We start from the raw sequence: 5,658 nt of genomic DNA, 5'->3' as shown, positions 1-5,658 counted from the left end.
GAGGGAGGGAGGGAGGAAGGGGAAGAAAGGAAGGAAGGGAATGAAGGAGGGAGGGAGGAGGAGGGAGGGCGGGGGGCTGCCGGTGCCCGCTGCCCCCGGCTCGACGGCGGGCGCCCCGCGGGGACGGGCGACTTCACGCCTTCCATCTTGTGGGGAGAGAGCCAGGGCCGCCGGCGGGGGCCGTGCCGGGCTGTGCCGTGCCGGGCTGTGCCGTGCCGGGCTGTGCCGTGCCGCCCCGGCGGCGACAACTAACTTTTCTCCGCGGTGCCGCCGCCGCCCCCGGGCCGGCCGCCCGGGGGTGACTTCGTGAAACTTCCCCGCGTGGGGCTCCGACGGACCCCCCCCGTGCCGCCGAGCCCCCCGTGGGGGCGAGCGGGGCCGGGGTCGGGGGAGGAGGCGACCCCCTGCCGGGGCACGGTGGAGCCGAGGGACCCACGCGTGCTTTGGGGGACAGCGGTCGCCCCTTCTGTGCTGAGTGGGTCCGGGGGGCTGGCGTGGGGACCCCACTTCTCTACCCTGCCCCTAATCCTAATTTCGGGGTCATGCTGTCAGGAGCAGAAGGTGGGTAGTGGCTGGTCCCTCTTCAGAACCGCTTGCGCTGCTGGAAGGGGAACTTTGTCCTTCCACAAAGAGGGCTTCCACCGTCGGAGGTTGTTGTGCCACTGCCTTTCAGTCAGCCTGCACGTCAGAGGGGAGGAAGGCTGGTTGGTGCCCCACTTGCATGTGGGAACTTGCAGGTATGCCTGTCCCCTTCCATCGCCGGTTTGTGGCTCGCTGGGTCCACGACAGCGCGTGGACGAACCACGAAGTAGGACGTTGACTTTGCATTGCCGCCTTGCTGGGGGGAGAGCTGTCCTGCTGGGAGCAAGAATGCCCCCAACGCTAAAAATGAGGGGGTTTTGTTTGCTCTGTGCAAAAGTATCATCGTGCTCTCGTGTCGGAGGTGGAGGTCTGCTTCAGAAGTCCTGCTTCGTGCGAGTGAATCCTGCCCGGAGCGGGAGGCTGATCGCAGGCACATGACGTAATAAAAATAGTGACTGAAGTGGGAGCAGGTATTTCGGCTGCGAGAAGCTAGATCTTGTCTCTCTCCTCGGTGAACACAGTCATTACTTAAAGCTGTGGTCATATTTCTCCGTGTCAGGAATCTGTCTGTGTGGCTGAGCAGTCACAGAAATGGGTTGGAAGGCGGTTGTCAAAATGTACCAGATGCTTTTACAGATGGGGAAACTTTAAAAAGGGTCTAATCCGTACACGTCAGAAAGTGCAAAGATCTTCTCTCCTTTCATCCTGCATAAAGGTTGTGTCACAAACCGCACCATGCAGGCTCGTCTTTATTGCAACTGAACGGTGGTAATGGTTTTGCTCTGATGGGTTTAATGCCAGTTAGAATACAGATTTGTTAGCAGTTCATGTCTGTTCGTATTTTCTATTTAATCTCTTTCATCTTCATTTTGAAGGTGGATAGATTTATATTTTAATACTCTTATCACTGATGCTTTTCTTTATTGTATTTCCACTGTGCAAATAAAAAAACCCCTCTGGTGTGCCTAAGTAAATGATTACTACCTAAAGTATGTTTCACTGTATATTGCTCAAGTTTAGCTAATAATTTAGCAGAATTCCAGTTACGGGAACTCTTCTGCTTTAGACTTGAAAAAATATTGAATGGTCAAAATAGTTAATCAGCGCTGAATTTAACTGTCCTTGGGTATAAAGAATTGATGAAATAAAGCTTTCAAACTAGCCAGAAAAACGGCCAGCGCGGTAATGAAATGAAGGTGCATCTTTAGCTAATGTAGGAGTTTAGTATGGCATTGAGTTAAAAGGCAATTACAGATACAGTTAAATTCTGGTTCAAAGCCAGTTGTGCTAACATCCCCCTCTGCTGTTTCTAGAAAATATTTCCATTCAGATGCTCTGCAGAGCACTTTCCGTGTATCCTGCTATCAGAAGACTTCTGATTCATTTACATTATGCTGTTATTTTAGACAAACATCGTAGCCGTCTTTTAATGTTCAGTGGTTTACATATGGAATAAGATTGGGTATAAAATATTCAGTAATATAAATTAGCATGCAGCCTTAACTTCAAGCCTGGCTGTAGATGCGGTAGCAGCAGGTTTGGACTCAAAAAGAAGAGAGTGCTGGAAGCGCTGGGAAAAGTGGTATGAAAGGTTCACTACGGTGAGCCACAAGTGGTTTGTACAGACCATCTTTTCTCAGCCATTCCTTCCTCAAACCTCGCAGGCTTCCTTTTAGCCCTTTCTTGGGAGCTCTGCTTGCTGTGCATGTGCCTTTATACAGCCGATGGTGCCCATGGCTGTGGAAAGGGGATTGGTGATGGGCACTAAGACAAGAGGTTTGGGAGGCAGGAGGGTTTGCTAGAGGGGCTGTGGGGAAATCTCACTGTACAGTCAGGTGTATCCCAGAGGCACGGCAGCGTAAAGGGCTCTCTTGGTGCTGATGTTCTTGTCTCCATCCAAACCAAGGCAGCGTCGCCTTGGGGAACATTTCAAATGCTGCTGTATCTCCCTCGGTGCTCGGTTCGTCTAGTGCTTCAGAAACAAGACAGTGGAGCTGCTGCAGCAGCATATGTCTGGTGCTAGGGTTCAATTCAAAACTGTGGAAAAAAACCCGTTTGTTTTGATGGGAAGAGCTGTCAGGATATCGCAACGAGTGATACCTTCTGCAGACACACGGGGTTTGCTCCAAGTAGGGTTATTTTAGTATATCCCTATCCTTGTTTGCCTCTGCCTTGGTTCGGAGCCTCTCGTCTGTGTTGAATGCTTACCTCAAAAAGTCCTTCGCTCAGCCCATCTTTGTTGTTCCTACCAGTCAGGTGCTGAAGTGGAGGTTATCCAAAAGCTTGGCAAAACGGGAATCTTGCTAATGGAAATTGGCCGGTTGTACTGAAATGAAATACGAGAGCTGTGGTCAACACTGTTGGTTCACCTTGGCAAAAATTGGTGCCTTGGGTGAAGGAGAATAATATGGGTTGATGTTTCAAGCTTTGCCAGTGTCGGAGATGGAGCACGTGTTCATCCATGGTGAAGGATTTGTGGGAGCATTGTGTTATTGAGAAGATTCTCTTCCAAAGCGTGGCAATCAGCGCGATTTCAACGAGTATTTTTAGATGTCTCCACTGCGGAAATTATGTGGAATACCGGTGCCAAATAAAAAAGTACATTTTTTTTTTTTTGAGATACTCAAACCGTATTTGAAATATGATGTGGATGGCTGCTTTTTGGCCATACCTCAGTACAGTCATTGGGTTTCTCCCGCTGCCTCCGTGGTGAAGCGGTGCTCTGTGGTGGCTGTGGCCCTCCTGGATGCCATGACCAACGTTATCGCAAGGAATCTTCTCCTTCAGAGTTCAGGAAGAGTGCTCTCTGTTGAGTAATACAGCTGTTGCATGTGGCTAATGCAGTAAACCCTGTCATTTAGACATGACATGTAAAGGCTCACCAGTTTAAGGCTGCCTTTAAAATTCAGGGCACATCACCTCTCCCCCACTCCTCCCATTTTCTGCCTAAGATGCTAAATCAAATCTTGTTCTAAAGCACCTAAAACACTTTTTGAGGTGACATCTGAGCAAATACTTTGAGAAGAAAGATGTTCCTGGAATTAATTTTGTTCAATATCCCCTCCAATCAAGTTAAATGAAGGCATTTTATGGAACTCCTGGTTCAAGTTGATAGCTGATTGAGTTTGACAGGAGTACAGAAAATAATATTTGCATATCTTGTGTTCACTGCAGGGCTGCTTGGTGTCCCCTAACATACGTCGTTATTAATTTTAAGAATGCATCTGAGTATATACTTTAGCCTTGATGATAAAAATAGATTCAAAAAAAAAATAAGTATTTACTTTCCACTGTTATTTTGCCTTTATTCTCAGCACGGTAGCCCAGTTACGTTGAGGAAGAAGGAAAGAGTGCATTTCTATTTTCTGCTCATCCATCTATTTTCCCAATTCCTGACAGATTGGGAAATGAGGTGAAATTTAGGAAACATTTTAAAAATGTGGATTCGAGGATTAAAGCGTACGCAAGTATTTTGTGAATCTTGCCTCAAATACAAAAAACTAGCGTGTTCTCGTGGAAGATGTTCTGACAACACACATCCGTCTCTGGGCTTACCGCTGTGTGAGCTTGTCTGCTCGTTTTAAGCTGGAAGAGAATCAGTTGCTCAGATAAGGGAGAGATACAGGCCCATTACTGGACTTAATTGTGTTATTGTGGATTAGCAATTTACATCCGATCAAATGAGGCCACTTTAACAGAGTATATGCTTCATATTCTTTCTGGTTGCAAGTTAAAAAATAAATATTAGCTTATATTTCAACACAAGAGGATAATTGTTCCCTGTCTATAATCTGACACGTAATAAGTGGGTCCTCAGAAGCTGAAGAAAGCAAGCGGGAGACCCAGTACTTGGATTCAGTTGTCAGATTTATAAACTTTGGGATGTCAGAAAAGTTTGGGATTGCAAATGTCGTGCAAAGGCTTTCTGTATTTCTTCATCTGCCTTCTCGTATGTCTCACATGCCTCCTGAAAAGCTGAAGTACAGAATTGGATGGCAGAAGGAAAGGATGAGCGTACAAGGGCAGCGCTAGGGCTCAGGGCTGGCTGTTGGGGGTGATCCCCACTCTGTGGGGAGAGGTGCTTGAAAGAAAGCACCCAAACGAAGGCACTGACTGATTTTAGAGTCCAGGTAGTCCTGAACGACTGGGCATTTGGTCAGCTATCCTATGTGCAACACGTTGTATTTGCTTGTGTTTAAGGTGACGAAGTCATGAATAACGGTGTTAAGGATAAAAACAGAAGGAAATGTCACCATATTGTAGCTGCTGACATAATATAAAAGCAAGTTGAACTATAGCTGCCATCCAGTACTCCAGCAGCATCTGAAAATCTAAATCCCAAACCAAAAAACCCTAACAATAGGAGATAGATTGATAACAAAGTGCTAATTACCAATGATAAATATTTTATTGTTATCATGGCTTCTGCCTGATTTTACCTCCCTCTGACCGAACTGAATCTTCAACAGTTGGTCTTCCTCCATTTGGTAGCCTGAAGAGTGATGAGGAGAGCTCGCTGCGCTGGCCAGGTGGGATAAGATGGCACTGCAAAGCTGGTTTTCATCAGCGTGCAGGGGACACAGGCACAGCGTTAATTTCTTCATTCATTCCCTCAAAACCAGCCGGGTCCAAGAGGGCTCTAACATGGGGATGGGAAAAAGGCAGTGATAGCTCCCTAGTGACCTCTTAGCATGAAAGGAACTGAGAATAACCAAAAGCCATCTACATCTTTCATGATCTGCCCAGCCCCATTAACAGCACTGTATGATCTGTGATATTAAAATCATTTGGTTACTCGCAGAATCTTTATGAAGCTACAGTCTTCATTGACTGCTGGGAGATAACCAGCACTTGTCTCTGGGTCATAACCAAAACTAAGCTTTTTTTTCCCCGTATAGAAAGATGATGTGAAATACTGGTTGCAAATAAAAAATTTTCTTTGTTTTGCCTCTGAAAACAAAAAATGTTTTTGCTAATGTTCGTTAAAAATGGAGAGTTAGATTTGGTCTGGGAATTTGCTAGCAATGAGCGATGATTTATTGATACGGCAGCAAGCGCTGTAGCTTCCCTCAAAGA

At 46.6% G+C, this 5,658-nt stretch overlaps 1 protein-coding gene across 6 annotated transcripts in view; it reads left to right on the top strand.

The window, feature by feature from the left end:
• The window catches only part of GRIP1 (glutamate receptor interacting protein 1), a 325,530-nt gene that overhangs the window by 154 nt on the left and 319,718 nt on the right, over nt 1-5,658 (top strand). The window lies entirely within an intron of this gene.

This window comes from Anser cygnoides, chromosome 1, assembly GCF_040182565.1.
Source record: "Anser cygnoides isolate HZ-2024a breed goose chromosome 1, Taihu_goose_T2T_genome, whole genome shotgun sequence".
Classification (NCBI taxonomy): Eukaryota; Metazoa; Chordata; class Aves; order Anseriformes; family Anatidae; genus Anser; species Anser cygnoides.
This window is presented reverse-complemented; position numbering and strand designations above follow the sequence as displayed.